The sequence below is a fragment of the Zonotrichia leucophrys genome, chromosome 4 (genome assembly GCF_028769735.1).
Source record: "Zonotrichia leucophrys gambelii isolate GWCS_2022_RI chromosome 4, RI_Zleu_2.0, whole genome shotgun sequence".
In the NCBI taxonomy this organism is placed as follows: Eukaryota; Metazoa; Chordata; class Aves; order Passeriformes; family Passerellidae; genus Zonotrichia; species Zonotrichia leucophrys.
Genome location: NC_088173.1, coordinates 29274479 through 29294447, shown reverse-complemented (window position 1 = coordinate 29294447; position 19969 = coordinate 29274479). Strand labels below are relative to the sequence as shown.

General features: G+C 38.0%; 1 long non-coding RNA gene across 1 annotated transcript in view; it reads right to left on the bottom strand.

Moving 5' to 3' along the window:
- LOC135447354 (uncharacterized) overlaps positions 1–19969 on the bottom strand; it is a 47156-nt gene that overhangs the window by 12335 nt on the left and 14852 nt on the right. The window contains exon 2 of the long non-coding RNA XR_010440079.1: positions 3330–3412. This is a non-coding gene — a long non-coding RNA (uncharacterized LOC135447354). The remainder of the gene's footprint in view (positions 1–3329; positions 3413–19969) is intronic.

Here is a 19969-nt window from a genome sequence, read left to right as displayed (position 1 = left end):
ATTCTGCTGCGTTTATAGTCTGTAAAAGCTCTGAAGAACAAGGAACATTACTCCCTGTGTGCTCTGCATATACTCTGATATTCAAAAAGCAAGAAGCAACCAGACATCTCACAATGAAGGGGATGTCACCTGCACTTTGACATTTCTTTGGAAAGAAGTCTTTGCATCTGCTTTGTCCTGCAGGAAGTTGTTTTTTTTTAACTTGTTGTAGAGAAGTATTTAAATACACATCAATGCAACTCTGTTGCAGGGATCATGTTTGATATTTAAAAATGGAAGTCTAAAAATAAACTGAGATGATATAACTTCAGGTTCTGGAAAAGGTACATGATTAAATAACTTCTCATCTGAGAGTTTTCTTCCTGATAGGAAAGAATGAGACTGCATACATTCTCATTTCAGTTAATTCCTTAGATCCTGCTCACTTTTTCTTATATAAGATATAAACGGTGTAGCTACCCTTCTTGCTAATTTCAGGTTTGCTCACTAACGCTCAGTGGAAAGATCTTCTGTGGAGAACACTTAATGATTCTATATCTGCATGTGGTGGGACCTGAAGCCCCATAGGAATCAAGATTCTGTTTGGAAAGCCAGAATATCCATTGCCTCAAGCCAGCTGGAAAATGCTTGAGGAAAAATGGAGAATACTATCAGCAGTAAAAATTTTATTATAAGAAAGGTTATTTTGAAATTAACAAGTTGCAAGGTTTGATTTTTAGTGTTTGAAAATTAAGCAGGCTGCAGTTCTGCTCATCTTTCTTTTTCTTAAAAGAAAGACTTCAGGCTGGAAGAATTCAGTAATTTTCTTCAATGTGCAGGCCTGAGAAGTCACACATGACAGAAAAAAATTAAGAGGTGCTAGAGATGTTGTGAGAAAATTCCAAAATCAAAAAACCCTTTAGCTTCTTTTGGAAATAATGTCTAGTAAACAAGCATAGAGAAATCTCCTATACTGGTTGCAAAGGTAAGGATGCCATTTTGCAGCTATTAAGAGATGGAGTAGGCACACAGTTCTGTATGACCATTTAATTATGTAGAGACATTCTACTTTAATACTTTATACAGGGAAAAAAGTGAAGATTTGAGGCTATAACATAAGACTCGTGAAACTGCACATTAGAGAAGATATGGTCAAAACAGAGAAATAAAGTGCTTTCTGAACATTTGCTGCAAATGTGTATCAGATTTAAAACCAGCAATCCATTCCTGCTCCTTCGTGGTGTATAGCTTTGCTGTGGACTGCTGAGTAGCTGTCATGCTATGCAGCCTGGCTGCTTTCCAGTCCTGGGTGAAGCAATCCCCACAGTATTTGCATAAAAGAAATGATGGGTTCCTTTGATGTGAATGATCTTGAGTGAATAAAAGGTGGGTTTGGGTTTTTCTGGCCTTTATAAGCATTTTTTGTCACTATTTCTTGCTCATAAGTAAAAACCTGTGCTAGGTGTTCTAGAAAGTCATGTCAAACAATTATCTCTGAAGCCCCATGTATATAATATCCATTCCTCACATCTTATAACTAGTCTTCACAGAAGGGATTGCCCTCAGCTTTGTTAATACCTGGGTTTTTCTATATTCAGGAATTGTCATCTGCAGGTATGCTGTGAAAAAGACAATTCCTTTGATAGAACACAAGTGGTTTTTATCTAAATGCATTTGTTGGTTTAACTTTACAGCTTTATACAGTTTCTGCAAATAATTTCAGATAATTACTTAAATGTTATTTCATATGAAAGTCATTACTACTAAAATCTACAGTATTCCACCAGCAAGAAAAAAAAAGAAATGGGCAAAGTTGCAAGCACAGCTCTTCTATTGTTTCTGACTCAAGCAGGGTTGCAAATGCTGGAGACTGTTGGCATTTTGAACTGTCTGGAGACTCCTGCAGATTTCTAGAATTACATGTTATGGCTCTTGGTGTTTCACAGATACCACAGTTGATTTACCAAAGAAAAATTAAAAATGCATTTCTCAATAATATGTGCATGCTCCATGCCTTACTGAAAACAGGAAATCCATACACCCATGGCTGCATAGTCAAGCATGCAGAGCCACACAGCCACAGTGAGTTTAGATCAGGTATTAATTTTACACCCTAAACAACATAGCAGGGAAGGTATGATGCATAAGATGCAAATGTTCTCTGGTCTACTCAAGTCCATCTCTACACTGAAGTTTATTTGTCTGTAACAAAAGCCCAATAGCATTAGCAGGTTTTAGAAGGAGAGGAATAGTATGTCTACCAGGAAAAGCAAGTCTATGTTAAAACAGAATTCAAACCAATAATCTAGGAAATCATTAACCTGACTGGGAAGAATTCCCTCCCTGTCAGTATATGCCCCCCACTAATTTACTCCTGCCTGTAAGTGATGCCTGCAAACCCATACAGAAGTTTTTGAAAACAGAGGACCTTGATGAGTTACGTGTAGAAACGGTTTGGTAGTAAATCAGAAAATCAGTGAAGATTCTTATATCTGCGCAAGGCCCTTGGCCCTCTCCACTGAGGTGGGAGGTAACAACAGCCTCATCCCTCTTTCGAGCTGCCCAATGATTATACCAGCCTGTTTGTATCCTGACACCATTAGACTCACTTTGGGACTTCAAGACTTGTTCAATAACAAGCTTAGTGTGCTTTTGGCCTCCTCACTCCTGGTCTTCTTTTTCATAGCTTATTTTCTGCCCTCCCACTTTTTTGTCCCACCTCCATCTGCATCCAAGCTGTGTCAAGATGTGCACCACACCATCTGCCCAAGTGGAAGGGATACCCACAGCTGAAGCTTGTTGAAAGCTTGCTCTGCTTCTGTGCAGAGACCAAGCAGTCACAAAGTAATGCAACCTTTAGGGAAGGCCTGGATTGCCATCATTATATCTACGGTACTTTTCTCATTTCTTTTGCAGTGAGGCTAAAAAATAACCAGTGTAACTATGATGTTATTCTAGCAATACCTAGAAAGCAAGCATGAACCCAAAGTATTAGAAAAATCCAGAAAAGGTGTTTCTACCAGTTTCGGATCATGTGATTATTGTATAAGATGAGAAAAATACTTTAGTTCCTAAGGCTTTCCCAGAAGTTTAGATCCAAACCCAGAAAAATATTTTGTCTAAGAAGCAAGCATTATTTCAGTAAAATTAATCTCCTGGTAGATACAGTAATTTCTTAAGACACAAAAATAAAGCATTTGAACACAAGTCTAATATTTGATATCTTACAGTGATTGGAAAAATACAGGATGAAAAGCAGATTAAATACTTTTTTTATAGTCTATAACTTTAAAAGTTACAAATACTAAAGCTTTATATAAGCTTGAAAATTCCCATCAAAGATAACAAACCTCTCTTTAGAGCAACCAAAACCTAGGAAACTTCAGTCTTCCAGCTCTGTGACGAACACAAATATCCATCTCTTCAACAGGATCTACAGAGAAAATAGCACTGATTACTCAGACACTGCAACAACTTTGGACTCTTCTGTCTTTAAGAAGTTCATTTCAGTACAGGTTAAATCAACTGAGTTACTTTTAACAGCTACAAAATTATGAATGGGAAGCCCAAGCAGAGCTTGCCTTGACTAATCTTCTTCTCAAACAACTTCAAATTTAACCAGGATACACTTTTGTTTAAACAAGACATACACACATTTCTGGAATAGCTTAACCATTCTCTATTATTTAACCTTTATGTTTTCAAATTCTGTAGTATAAAAAGTCTTCTTAAAATACACTGGAGCTGTTAAGTTCCTGTAAAGTGTTCACAGTATCTTTGCTCTTCTTTACTCCAAATAGAAAAGGCAGAAAGTCATTAGGAAGTTTTTTGGGGGATTGTCTTTTTAGTTTTTTTCACCATTTAAAATAAATATTTACATAGCCTTACGCTAGTACCCTGAGTCAGTTTTCTACAATATTGTTGCTAATACTCAGCCACAAATGAATTTCCAGTGTAGAAAAAATTACTACATGCAAGTGCATCTTTGAAGCAAGCAAATACGGAGAAAAAAATGGTTTTCCACACTCATTCCTTCACATTTTTTACCTACATTACTCCTCTGAAATGCTACTGGGGGCACAGAAGTGTTCTGTTGTATGAAACTTACATTCAAGCGTTCTCAAAGCTTCACCAATTTTCCCCTCCAAATCCCTTTCTAAAGCTCTCCTGTACCAAAACCTTAGCCAAAAAAAAAGGAAAAAAAAAATCACCCCATCTTTGAGGCCACTGGAAGTACAAATTTTACATTGATGTCCACTGTGGTCATTCACTGTATTTTCCTCACAGCCCCGAGATCTTTTTTTAAAACATCCATGAAGCATATTTTGTAATAGAATCCATGGCTTCATAAAGTGCCATGACTGTGATGAAAAATATATTTAAGCAATGATACTGTAACCAGTAGGAAAGAATCCAAAAATGGGAAAATAAGGGGGACTGGGGGTAGAAATCAGCCAGATACTTCCACAAGAGGGTTGAAGGACTTTATGCACCAAGGCTACACTGTAAGTACCATTTCAGTGCTGAAGTCATCAAAAAGGTTTTTCCTAATAAGCTCAGTTTTTAACGGCACCAAGCTATATCCTCGTCTTTAAATTATGAATTCAGTCCATTTTAATACTTTGTACAATGTATTCAATTTAATTGCTGGATAAAGAATGTGGTATTTAATTATGTACAGAGACATACATAATGGGTTTAACAAAACATAAAGTGTAATCCAGAAGCTGGGAATGGTAGGTGACCAGTAGCATTTACATTTTCAATAATCATGGTCAAGTTTTCTTCCTGTAGAGCTCTAGGATAAACTCAAGAGATGATTACTGTAATTAAGGAATTTACAGATCTTTTTCTTCAGAGACAATCTATTTGGCAGAGATTTGCAGTCTCTTGAATGAATTCCCTCCAATCCTCTGATGTCACTATCTTGCACTCATTAAGTTCCCAACTAGCAAGCTCATGCAGCTGATACTGGTGTCAGCCAAAGCCCTATCTCAGTCAAATGGTTCTTGCAAATAGAGATATTTTCTGGCATCTGACTTCTCGAGGTACATGAGGGCATTTCCAGTCCCAGGGGAGGAGGCACATTCCAGCAAGAACCAACCCACCAGATGCTCTAACATTACACAGCCAACTGCACCAGTTACAGTCCCAACTACATCCAGAATAATACTAAGTAATATCTTTGAGAACAGAGGAGAATAATCCAGACTTAGACAGATATAACTGCAATTATATAACTGACTACTGCTTGTCACCAAAGAGGTTCCATCACTCTAGTTAGAGTCTGTGATTTCTATGACACAACCAGATATATCACAGACATGCAAAAGCAGGTCATCCACTCCTAGGAAAGATGGTTAGAGACAGCACACAAACTTGCTTTATAAAATACCTTCCTTACTGACAACTAACTCTAAGATTTCACCAGGGAATAGGAGCATCTAATCACATGCCATGGACTTTGAAGCAATCTAAAAATATAGCCCACTTATCAATCCATAACTGTTCCAAACAAGTATTAAAAATACATGCTTTAGCTGTAATACAGTATTCAAGTCTAAAATAAAGTTATATCCTGATTAAACCAATGCTCACTAGAGAAGTCACAGAATCAATGGAAGTTTGCAAATCAGTGGTTTGGAGTGCCCAATTTGAAATACTCAAGAAACAGGACCTTGAGAAGATGGCTGTGGAGAAGATGCTGAGCCTCTCAGACTGTATGGAGAGTCAGCAATTAGGTATCACCATACTTTGACTACTCTCAGTGAGAAAACATGGAGATAGTAGCTGCCTTACACATTGCTATTTACTTTGCAAACCACAATGTGGTGTGCAATACATTTGAGAAGACTGGTTTAAGAGGAAAGGGGACATGCTATTACATTAGAAGAATTTATCTGATTTTATCACCATTCATGAAGTTTATTGCCACAAGTCTAAAAAAAAAAAACAAACCCAAACACTACTATCCAAAGGCAAATCAGATCTGGACACAAATAAGAATATTTAGAGGAGTTAGAGTCACCAACTAAAAAAGACTGCTGGAAAGGATAAAAGCTCCTGCTTCAGTTTTAGCTCAATTTCTCATTAGAAGGGATTAGAATGAAATTTTCATAGAAGCCTCTAATTCCTGTGGGGACTACCATCCTCATCTCAAGCATCTGGTATGGTCATCAGAGAAATGGTAGTACATTAGACAGACCACAAGCACAATCCAATATGGCAATTACTACATGTTTTCTTCTGCTTGATAAAAAGTTAAACAGTCCATCTGATGCCTCTGTCAAAATGCAATCTTGGAACAAAGCATCAAGTAAACACTTATTTATGGACAAAAAAAAAAAAAAAAAAAAGACCAAATATGCCCACTAGCAATTTAAATTAAATTCCAGAGATGCAAGATTACCTGCCTAGACCACAGGCTATCCCACCAAACCCTTTGACTGTTCTTTTGAAAAGCTTCTATGTGAAATATTTCTTTAGATTGCAGAGAGAACGGGTATCATCACTGGGCTGTATAGCTGGGTTGGGAAAAGCCAGAGTTCACTGTTTTATTTCTTTAGATCAATGTGGGCATCTCAGTAGGATTTTGTTTCTCAGTGAGAAAGGGCAAAAGAACAGATTGTCTTCTACATAGCTTTTCTGCTCCTTTTGGGGCAAGTGGTACAGCAACCATCTCTCAGAATCAAAAAAGAGGACAAAGAATATTTATATCTTTAAGTTACTTGGAATATGTTACACTTAAACTCTCCATTAACCAAATACAGAGAAAGAGAAGGGAAGAAACTGTTATTTCTCACTGCTTTATCCAAATCACTTTTATTGATATCCTAATAAAGCAAAAAATACTATTCACATTACCTCTTTAATTTCTTTTCAGGCCTGCACAACTGTGTAGGGATTATATCTTTTATTACCTCCCTCATTTTTATATAATTTAGCAAAAATACAAGAGACATCAAATTGTTCTTAGAATTTAAGCTTAAATTCATGCTCAGACCCTGAGAAATACATCCCAGCATCCTGTATCAACCCTCAGCAAATTCTCTTTAATGCAGATACTGAAGTCTGCCAATCACTGCAGACACAAGATGCCAGTGATGGACCTTCTTTATGACTTTGTCAAGTAAAAAGAATATCACACATTAACTGATGTTAACACGTGATGCTATATTATTAAAATAGCAATAACAAACCAATTTTACAAAAGAACATTAAAGAGAAAGCCTCTACACATACTGATTGTATATCATTCCTGACTGTACTTAGAGATTGAAATGAAATCACACTGAAAAAAGAAAGAATGGGGTAAAATCCTATCACTTGTCTTGGACAAGAAAACATGAGAGCTTTTCTAGCTCCTTTTCCCCTAAGAACATGCTGAACCGTGAAAAATGTAGTGGCAGGAGAAACAATGTGAAGACACTATTTGCCAAGCAGATGAACAGACATTAATGGCTTAAGCAGTACAAGCCAGTACCTATTAACGTGAAAAAGTCTCTCTGCCTTTTGATACATGTGAAACAGGGACCATCATGCAAGAAAATCCATTTGTAAAGATTCTTTAATATTTCAAATCAGTAAGAAGTGAAAGCAAAAACAACAAAAGTGAAATACAGTCTTTCATAGCATCTTCTCTAATCAGAGCTTAGAGAATGGGAAGAGCTCTAAAGTAATCACTTCAGTTTTATGCCTTCTCTCCCCAGTCTAGCCATGCAAATTGTACTTGGCCATCCTTAGCAAATTATTTGAAATCTACAGTTAAGAGGCGACTTTTAAATGTTGGTCTACAAGAATTACCTAATTTGTATAATACCTGCAGAATTAATAAAAGATGTTATTTTTCTCTCACTTGGTTAATGACTGTTTTTCCCTGATTTCTTTCTACCTATTCAGTGACCAATAATATTTCCCATCATTTCACTTGTGTGTCTTATCTTCTGTTACTTGATACAAAAAAAAAAATCTTGTTCTCCTGGCTCTCATCTCTGATCCTTTCCAGATATGCAGAGTTCAGTGCTTGGTAGAAGGAGACCTCAGCAGTAGGATGTCAGCATCCTACTGAAGCAGAAACTTCCCCAACTCTGAACACACTCAAAAAGCACACCCTGTGCTGTTAATATCCTGCATTTCAGAAGCTGATAATTCTGGTGATAATGAAGGTACTTCAGAAAGTTCAATCACATTAACAGTTTTACTCTAAACAACATCGGCAGGTAAGCTTGAAGACAATCTAGGGCTATGAAAAACTGAGGAAGGCCTGAAGCATATTTAGGATAATATAAGGCTAAAAGCACACTGGATATTTGCTTAGTCTTCCCTACAACAGATTCATTTCTACATCTGACTGAAGTACTCTTGGAGAAAAAAAAAAAAAAAAAAAACAGAAAAAAAAGTGTCTGGACAAGTTAGAAAGGCATTCCAACACTCCAGAAAGCATTCAGCTCTGAGAAGAACTGGGAGAAATTAGATATGGATAGCCTTTAGGAAAATACAGTGGAGCTGGAAGGAATATGATTAGTTCCATTTCTTGTAGAAAGGATTCAGCTTTCTAACATATGGGGAGAAATGGCTTGTGTCAGGGGAGGAAAAAGAGCAGAAATCAGAGCTTCAGTCAATAGTCTGCTTCTTGATCTAAGGCTACCTTTTATGCGCATATTCTGTGGTAATCACCTAAAACTTTAATGTAACATAGACTTTACAAACCTAAAATGTAATTTATGTTTTTTATCTAGGATGATCCACAGGAATGAAATTGATGGCTAACACCATTATTTTTGATATCCATGAAATACTTAAACTGAAAGAAGTGAAAAGGGAGATTTTGTACCCACTAAGCTGATGGAGCTCTCCCTGAGAAATGTGAAATTATGTAAATGTGGACTTTAAGAGCAACAGAGGAACTTTCATTTATGCACACACAATTATGAACAAGAGGTCACTCAGTGGTGAGCTAAGCTTCACAGCAAACAGCTTATTTGAGAACCATGCATGGGTATAATAAAAACTTGACATAAGTTATCAACAGCTACAGTAGTGATATAAATTTGTGACTTGTACAGCTATGGGTAATTTTAGCTGATTTTAACAGAAATAATCTGCTGTATTGCCTGGATTCAGATGAGATAGGAAAAAGCAGCACAACCTGGACAAACCATGTTAGCTCTAAAAAGGCTATTTGTTTTTCGGGTCTAACACAGTCATAAACATAGCACACATTTAATTAAGGTATCTATCTTTCTCCATATTTAGTCAGTTATAACCAGAGCTTTAATTAATGTCTATATTTTTTCTTTTTTAATCACATTTTTTCTGATGAGCAACACATGCAGCTTCAGGCCCATGCATGTTGAAATTGTTTTTTATTAACCATTTGCTCACAAAATAAGTTAGTGAAATTCCACTAATTCTAGTTGCAAAATCTGGGAATCTAGAACAAGTAAAAAAAAAAATAAAAAAAAAGTAGTCCAAAGTTCATGAAAAAAAATTATGTTCACCACATACTTATAGATTTCTGAAGCATAGTTTTGCATTTCATTAATATTTATTATGAAAATAAACAAATAATCATTCACTGCCCATGTCCACTATTATGCAGTATAGAAAGACCAGTGGGTATTAATTTCCAGGGAAATTCCTCTAGAAATTTAAAATTTATGTTAACATGACATACCAATTTCACCCATATGCATTTGAGATCACTGAGCCTTTGCTCCCTTCTGCAAAGAAACTTCTTTTGCACTCCACTATAGCACTTTTTTGGCTCAGAGGCTTTACCCCCAACAGGGTAGATGTCTAAAATCACCACTTTTTTTTTTTTTAAGGATTCATAGATTGTATTCTTATAATTGTAGATTTTGTATGCATCTAAAGATGAAAACACAGTATCTTTTTAAGTGTTCTGAAATCACTAGTTCTCATTACTTTTGAACACAGTCCAGTGTTGGTAGCATATTGACCTTTACAAGTGCCTTGAAATCACAGAATTTTACTGCATTTAAATTGCTACTAAAGATGCATTACATTTGCAAGAAATCCTGGACTTCATGCTGAAGAGTAAAAATAACAAGGTCTCTAATAGAGAGATGGTGCCCTTAAGAGTGCACTGTACATCACAATATGGAGCGTAGTGTGGGATTTATTCATCCAGGTAATTAAGCACGAGTGTGAGTGTTTGAGCCAAATGTACAATATATAAAAAAACTGACAAGTCTAATATTTTTCAAAATCCCCAAGCTATAGCTTCACTAAAACAGGTAGATTAATCTCTGCTAAACAGATTACTCTAGTAACTATCCAAAGAGGATAGTTATGCTTATGTTCTTAATCTAACCATCACATATAAAAATATTTTTAGTAAACATATAATAGATCAATTTTCCAAATCACATCATACAGTGTCTTTCTAGACTTTCACAAAATACAGTTGTGGTTTTTTTCCTCAAAGTCATGATCATCTTTTTACCACAGCAATAACAAGCAGACATGCAGTATTAGGACATTAGGAAGATGGGAATACAAAAGGTTAGTTCACTTGTACCACTGGTCCTCATGGCTTACAAGTCAGTCTGCAGCATGACATGTGTACTAGTAACACCTTTACCCAATGATAGTTAAATGTGATGGAACATTGGGATAAATGCCCCAATTCATAAAGTAGATTAAGTATTTGAGATACCTAATATTACATTCCGTCAATATATACAACAAACTACCCCAATAAAATAAATTCACCAGAGTATTTCTCAGCCCTGTAACTGCATTCATTTGAAGAATTCCATTGCCAGTTAAACATTCCAAAAAGCTTCCCAACTAGAGAAAGTTTAAACACTACAATAACAGATTAATTGCTCTTATCAAAGCCCCAGCAGGTAGGATGAAGAAACAGGAATTAGATCAGAAGTCTTTAAGTCTTATTGCTACCATTGTAGCCTGTCAAAGAGTAGAGTGTCTTTCTTGCTTGCTTTCCTCTGAACAGTCTCCTGCCTTTCACCAGCACTTTGCAGCATCACACATACCATGAGCTCTGCCTCCCAACCTGAAGTAATCTGCAGTTAGCTGACAGACCACAGTCAGCCCCTATCCTTCTAGAATAGCTGGACTTTTACCAATACTGTGCCTTCCAGTATGTAAAATGAATCAAGTTAGTTTCCTGCTAGGCAATACATTATCTCCAAACATATAAAGTGATTTAACACAGGAAATACCAGCATGCAGAGGCAGCTCCCCTGTGCTATCCACATGCACGACTGTCAGTTTGCTGCGGAAATGACACTTCAGTGCATTGAGCTGGTTACATTTGCTTTGATTTTGCCAAACTGCAATAACATCTTCGATTCAGTGGAACTTTAAACAATGCATATAAATCTGGATTTCCCCTTGGGATTGGATAGACACCTAAGCTTTAATGAACACTTTCACTAAGCCTAAACTAATTTTTGGTTGGGTGACATGCTTAAAAGTTACAAGACCAAATCCCTGTAAATTCACCCCAGCAGTCTGTCTTTAATTCCAGCAGCTGAAGGACTGACTCTCAGTGATCATACAAACGATCCAGAAAATTTTGCCAATTGGTTTCACGGGCACCAATATACCAATATCTAAGCTCTAAACATACTTCTGGTAATACACATATACAGCGTTTTATCACAGAGAATTGACCACAGGTTTTTTATATTGTCATAAGGGACATTAAGAGATCATTTCCATGCCTTGCTTCAGGCATACTATAAACCATGCTTCACTCATTCTCAATAGGTACTTACTTATTTTCAGTGCTCTCCAAGTACAGAGCAGGGTCTCCCAACAAGTTATTTAAACATTTCAATTTTTTTTCTCAAGAGAATGTCACCAAAAACTACTACTAATCCATCTTCCTGAAGTTCAAGTTCATTACTTCTTCTCCTACTCACCATAGAGATAACAATGTTATACTGGTTCCACAGCAGGCTTGCAGACCACTATGTCACCACCTCTGGTACTGCCTTCATCAGCCTAAAGATCAAAGTCAATTCAGCCTGTCTCATCCTCCTAGCATCAAAGATGCTTAGTGCTTTTTCCTTTATTTCTCTGCAATGAGTTCAGACCCAATTACATTTATGATGGGACAACTACCTGGATCAATGAGGGGAGAGCAGTGAATGTTGTCTATGCGAAGTTCCACAAAGGCTTTTCATATTATTTCCCATGATATTCTCATAGGCAAACCCAAAGTCTGCAGGGTGGAAAAGTAGACAGTAAGCTGGATTGAGAACTGACTGAATAGCAGGGCTCAGGGTTTTTATCAGCATCACAGCCTAGTTGAAGGCCTGTAACTAGTGATGTCTCCAAAGACATTGGATCTGTTTGACATTGGATCCAGTATTGCTTAGCTTATCCACCAGCTTGGATGATGGGATAAGTGCGCCTCCTCTGCAAATCTGCTGAGGATACAAAGCTAAGAGGAGTTTCCAATACCCCAGAGTGCTGCACAGACTTTCAGAAGGAGCTCATGCGCTGGAGGGATGGGCAGAGCAGAACCCTTTGAAACTCAAAGGCAGGTTCAGGGTCCTACACCTGGGAAGGAACAACCTGGTGCACCACTACAGGGTGGGAGCCAACCTGCTGGAAAGCAGCTCTGCTGAGAAGGACCTGGAGGACAGCAAGCTGTTCATGAGCCAGCAGTGTCCTTCTGGCCACAAAGGCTGATGGGTATTCTGATGTGCATTAGGAAGAGCATTGCCAGCAGATTAAGAGGTGATCCTGTCCCTCTATTCAGCCCTGGTGAAGCCACATCTGGAGTGCTGTGTCCAGGTCTGGGCTCCTCAGTACAGAAATGCCTGGAGCTCCTACAGCAAGACCCACAGAGAGTTACAAAGAGGGAAAAGGGACTGAAGTATCTCACTTATGGGGAAAGACTGAGGGAGCTTGCCCTGTTCAGCCTCACAAAAAGACAATTCAGAGGAAGCCTCAATAATTTCTATAAGTATCCGGAAAGAGGGTGCAAAGGGCAGAAAATGCCTTTTCAAGAGGCATTGGGCAGAAACCAATGCACGGAAAGTTAACTGGAGTATGAGAAAGAGCTTTGCTGTGAGGGTGACTGAACACTTCACAAATGCCTAGGGAGATTTTATGGAGGCTCCTTCCCTGGTGGTATTGAAAAGCCATCTAGATGCAATCCTAAGCAACATGCTCTAGGAAACCCTGCTTGAGTAAGGAGGTTGGACTAAACCATCTCCAGTGGTTCTTTCCAGCCTCCCTATTCTGTGAAGTCTTTCTCAAAGTAAGCTCAAAATGGGACGTAGCATTCCAGCTGGAAGTTCACAATGGCAAGAAATCAATGTCCTTCCTGTTACAGTTCTGTTGAAGTCTTTATCAATAAACCAACACAGCTAAGTCACGTTTCTCTTGTGACTTGGCATTGGATCTTACTCCACAAACCTCTGCTTTCTACATTGCTTCTCTTCCATACTAAAGCAAGCAATTACTACCCTCAAAAAGTCATTCAACCTACCTAAATTTCATCCTATACTTTTCAGATCACTTCTAATTTACCAAAATTATTTTGAATTAATTTTGAATTCTGATCCGACCCTCAAACAATTGCAGCTCACGCCAGTTTGCTTCATTGCAGCCTTTAATAAAACAGCCAAGTTAGTAATGAAATCCTCAGACAGACTCTCACTCCAAATAGACCTGTTTGTTACACCCTTTTATTTTTGGTACAAATAGCTCCTCTGTAACACAATTGCCCAGCTGGTTGGGACCCTACCTTACAACAATATCATCTAGGCAACAAGGCTTAAATTCATTACAAAAGTGTTGCATAAGACTGTTTTAAAAGATTTTCTGAATCCAGGATACAAAGGAATTTATTGCTTTGTCTCTATCCACATATATTTTGCCCTGTCACAGAAGGGAGTTATATCAGTTAGATATAATTTGATCTTGAGTTATTCCTGGCTGCCATTCATCCTCAATTTCCTTGATATTTCCAAATTGTGCATTAATTTGCTACAGAATTTTGCCAAAGATTAAAACCTCTCTGGCTAGTCTAGAAGGTGCCATGCCTCTTTCCTCTCACCAACCCCTCACTATTTAAAAAGATAAGCAAGCACTGTCCTTTTCATCAATTTTTTAGTACCTTGTCCACTCTCCACAACTTCTAGAGGTACTTCTTGAACAACTGAATAAATCACTATGGTCAAGGACAGACTCAAATGACATGAGAAAAATCCAAGGCTTATTTTCCTATCCATTCAGCAACATCAAGCCTTTTTCAGGGGTATTAACTGCACTAGATAGCAGCATACAACTGTCCCATTGAGTAACAATGGATTTGAAAGAGTTAAAAGTTCAGCCTTCTCAGCATCCATCCTTAGAAGCACAAGAGCAACTTTGTGCACTACATCCCAGAATTTTGCTCTCTTGAACTCAAGGCAGAACAATTCCTTTCAACCAGCAAAATGGAGGAAGAAATCCTTCAAGCTTTCAGACCAGATTGATCACTCAAGAGACACAACTAACTTGGGTAAATGTCCAAACTCGAGGTTGCTTTCTGAATTGATGCTTTTGAGGTTTGCTCATACCAATCATTAGTCACTACCATTTATTAGCTTGCAGATAAACTGAAATACATCCTGGGAAAGAGAGAAAAATATTCTCCCAGGACCTTGGTTATTGATTTTATTTATTAACTAAACTTAAGCTAAGGCAAAATTAATAACATTCAACATGTGTAGCAGAAACTTGGAGGAGAGACTGTGTGAAAGCAGGCCTCTCCCATTTGTATACCTCTGAAGAGGTCAGCTTCTATCCTAGGCCTCACAAATTCAGGACCATAAAGATGAGTGAGCATTAAACACCAGCAGACAGAAGCGAGGCACGAACCAGGTTGTTTGGAGGCATACCAAAGGACTCCACCAGCACAACCCTCAGAAATGACCCCTGCCACACTGATTCTTAGACCCTAAGCAAGCAGGCATGCACGAAAAGACATTGAATTTCTCATGTCTGACAGATGGAAAATTTGGAGCTGACTAAACACATGCCCAACCCCATACCCTTAGCCCAGATAGCACTTCATTGACCCCTGGCTGATGGAAATGCCAGAAGAGTATCATCTGAATGTGACCTCTTAATGTAGTCCATGTGTGAAAACCTTAAGAAACAGTTCTCTTTCCAGTGGAGGCCAGGAAACAAATGAAAAACGTTCACTGAAGTCAAGGGATTTACATTGGCATAAATCTGACACACAGAAAAATTAGGGATCCAAACTCCATCCTCCAAACTGAGGCCAAAAGGATCCCAGAGAAAGATCTTCTACAGCAGTTTCCATATCCATAGCCACACTATTCTGCTCAGAAACATAAAATATCTAGCATCATATTCTGTAACACTAAAGACTACAAATATTGTCCTGAAATAAGAAAGATTCCTTTGAAGAACTACTTTTTTATGCAGACCCAAAGGCCTTTCCAAGTTAATTAAGTTTACTGAAAGAGCCTAGGGGCATAAAGTACTGAAATTGTATCGAAATTCAATAGGAAACTGGCTACTAAATCTTATTTTAAAAATCCTAGTGTCAACTAATTATTTGGAAAGAGTGGCGCTTCAGAAACATTTACTTCTCTGAACAGATATTCCAAATACGTATGATCCTTGCCTAAACAAATTTGTATTTCCTTCAGCACAAACATATTTTTACACCAATATTTATAGATTGCACCACTGTGATTCATTAACAAATAACACCCATTTTCTGTGCACACAAATGACTTAACATTAAAATAAAATCTACCTTCCTTGTTGGTTATGGAAGGGCATACTCTTATTGACATCTTTATTTTGCAAAAATGCTCTGAGAGATGTATTTGGCAAATAATATTGCTCTTTCAGATCTCACTGCTTCAGAAACACGACTTCTCTGAGGAAACACTAGATCTTGTAACAGAAATATCTTTTAAATCTTTTAGATAGCCAGTCCACAGGGAAAGGTTTAAGAAAGGATCAAAGCTTGTCCTTTCAGCTTGAATTATTCCATTACAGCTGAATGTGACATAATTACAAAAGATGTTGGATGTGGAATCTCATCAGGATTATCTGACACTCATCTTTGTTGAAAAAGTCTCCCCAGCTGTTGCTCTGATAGCACAAATGTGACAGGAGTGCAGAACACAAAAGTAGTTGCAAGTGACTGCTGCTTTGGGGCTGGTTTAGGCGCCACACAGCACACTGCGACTTTTCAGGCACCTCAAACATTGAGGCTGTTTAGGACTGCCTTGCAGGTGAGAGGGAATACCAAGCATGCTATTGAATTTCTAAATAAGAAAATTTGTTTGAAGCAGCCCATAGACCAATATGGGCTCTATGCTCTGTAGCTGACAGACACAAGGAATTAATCTTCTTTCTTATGCAAGGTCAACATAATTCAGTGAGTAGCTACTCGTTCCTTTTTCTCCCACTTGCTATATAGTGTGAGCTTGTTTTCACTGAGATCAAAACAGTGCTGGTTGCAACATGTAAGATAAAGCATATCCTTTTTTAAATCTACACTTCTCTCCACATTTGATGCATTCTAAACCAGTACCTACAACCTCAGATAGGAAGGAGCATATTTCCTATAGTGCTACTATATTTGTATGTATGCATTTTTTTTTATTCTGTGGAAAAAGCTCAGTTGTAAACTATAACATCAAATCTTGAATAATTACCCATTCCAGAGGATTTGGTAGCTGTAAAAATACTTTTCTTTCCTTCCTTGTCATGGATTACATTTCCTTCATACATTATTAATGAAGTTAAACTACTAGTAACATGCCAAATGTGCTGCATAGGAGATTTGTGCCTAATCCAGCACAAAACAGGCCCAGTCACATAATGATAGAAAAAAAAGAACAAATGTCAACAGTTTCACACTGGGACTAGATTAAGCGGACCATACTTACTGATTCCTTACACAGGGATTATCTCACTTTTAGTGCTGTGAGAAGACAAGCCACACTTCGCCTATATTATTAACACAGAACTGCACCTCAAAAAGAAACACCAGAGTCCCCAAACTGGCTTACAGACATACACAGAGAAATTGTCACTTATTAAACATCAATCCAAACTCTTTTGAATAACAGATGTTAAACCAAGATATTAATAGTAATATATATCAAAAATGTCCTCCTCCTGCTTTAGATCTCAGTCCAACTTTCAATTGAATTTGTGCTTAACCCTTAAGAGAATATTGCTTACAATTAGACTCCAACTGAATCCAAATTAAATTAAAATAGCTGATGTCTGTGGTCTTTACCTTCTCATCATGGAAAACTTTGTTTGCTTAGGATCCAGATGCCAAGAGCTAATGTGCTAGTCTGGTAAGTAAAGTGCTCACTGAAGGCAACAAAACTGTAATAAACTCTTAAGCATTTACTGGAACAAGCATTTGGCACAAAACTGGCTGACAACTAAGCAATAATAAAGTCCAAACAGAACTAGAATTTGTAGACTTTAATCCCCTATCTAAAAGGTATATTCAAACTTCTTAGGGCACAGGCAGACGTTTACTGAGATAACATAAGTATGGTTTTGCAAGATGAAGAATACTGCTTTAAGATGCTTACTGCTGTATCAGGATCACTGAAGCCTGACACAGACCGCAGAGCCAGTGAAAAATTGCTTGGTCATTTCAGATTTGTTAAAAATGCTCAAGGAGTAGCTGTCCCAGCAGACTGGGTGAGATCAGGTGTCATCTGTCTACACCACTCTTCACTTTATGCTGGATCAGGTATCGTCTGTGCTACTGCAGCTGGCATTGGGCTGGTAGCAAGAGCACAGCTTGTGCTGCGCCTGGCTCAACACAGCACAACTGAGCGCACACACTGATCCAGCCCTAATTAGTGTTAGCAGAGATCTGGCAGGAGGGATTGTTAAATCACAAACTGAATCTGCAGCTCCAAGTTGCTCTTTCACAGGTAAACAGCCATGAAAGGGTTCTGTCTTCCAGCTTCAGCTCAGCCCAGTCAGAGCCATGTAGTCTCCAGAAATTACCTTTGTTGAAAGTCTAAATAATACATATATGTTGTGTGTGTTTTAAAATTCCAGGCACTTCAGAAACCTAGAGAGGAACCTACAAATGGCTCAGTGACAGCACAAGGGCAAGCTATTCCCAACAAAGCCATGCTTTAAGCCGGTTTCAGCAGCACCTGTGTATAGACATCCTGTAATTGACCTGCCATCCAGTCTGTTCAGGGTCCCACAAAATGCACTGGAATATACAGAGCAAATAATTAAAATCAAATGAGAATTTACTCCACACATTGTACATTCATTCTGAGCACTCTTTCCCACAGGCAGGGGGAAATCAAGTGAACAAAAAGAAACTAGAATTTTACCTTGTGTAAGCTCCAAAATATTAGTAAGTCCAAATAATTATATAGCCACTAGCGCATAAAAACTAATTTGCTTATTAAAAGCCTGGGCTTATACTCTCTTACTGAGACCATGAATCATTGCAGTTATGAGAACCCATGCCCTTAGCTTTCCACTGAAACCCACAAAGAAAACAGACTATTGTGTCTACCACACAACCTTTCTGCATTTCTTCTGCACACACATATCTCCCATGGCAGGAACAGAGTGGGAAACGCTAAAGGCAGAAGAGGAAGAAAATAACCAAAGTGTATGTTCAAGAGAGATGACTGGGATGTATCAATCTCTTTTTTATAAAGAAATAATCCACTGACTGCTAGAAAGTGCAGCAGACACTATCTCCATGGAGCCCCTCCACTCCATACCAGGCTTAACATTTGTTCCTCTCATAGCTCTCCAGACCGTGTAACTCTGTGGAGCTGTTCTGATGGAGCTTTCTGCAAATACCCCGTGAAATGCAGTTTCTCACTGCAGAAGGGGGCCCATGAGGAAAATGCTAGTCAGCATCAAATTCTTTCCATAGTCTATGGACATTTATTAATTCAGCCCTTTCCCTCCTGAGTCCAAGGCCTCAGATTTGCCTAAGCTCTGTTTGGACCCCACAGACAGCAAGAAATGATGTTCCTGAAGAGACTGAATATGAAGGTTAGGGAATATCCTAGCATAAAGGTTTCCAGCTTTGCAAATCTCATTGCACTATGTGTGTTGTCTAAATAGGACATTAAGAAGTAAAAATTGAGGTTCATGTGACTTTTTTGGCACACTTTCAGTTACTAAAATATTCATTTTTAAACCCATGAAATGTGTCAAGTATGAACTGTTGGGGTTCAAAGCAATATAACACCACGAATTGCATGCTCATCTTCAGTGAATACTAATTGATAATTGTAGCCCACAGTTTACCCAGTTTCAAAGTAGCTACCAAGTCAGAAGACAGTCATTACATCTCGTTCTGTGAGAAGAGCACAGCCCAAATGAGGTGTCTTCAGCGACAAGAAACAGGACAACTTGCACTGACAACATTTATCCTTTGTACTATGCCAAGCTCTCCTGATTCATCACCTACTCATCTGCCACAGCCACATTACTGCTCTACATCTGTTTGCATCTTAAATCACAGCCCTACTGCAAACTCTCACCAGTTATGTGCCCTTGGTAAAGTACAAGTAACATTCCAAAAAGATCTACTGGAAGGAGATCTAGGGACTACTGAAGAATTAGAGTATAAAAAAATCCTTTTGTTTTTTTCGGTCTTAATTGCTATTTCCTTAACTGTGGTTATTTCTTTTACTCTGTTACATTTAATATTTTATTTATTTGTTTAAGGCACTTCAGATCAGAAAGGCCTGAGAGCAGTACACATTTTAATGCAAAGAGCTAGTTTCTAGTATTAGTCCATTCTGGAGGGGAACAGCTGAAGTTCAGAACACTAGCCTTATTCATACCTTTTTTTGAACCCTAGCTTTCTCCCCCATATACTTACACCTGCCCCAGGCATCATGCAAAAATCTTGTAAGCACACACCTGTCAGTCATCAGGGGCATGTCAATCACAAGCTGAAGCAAAGGTAGAAGTTTATGAGTAAAGC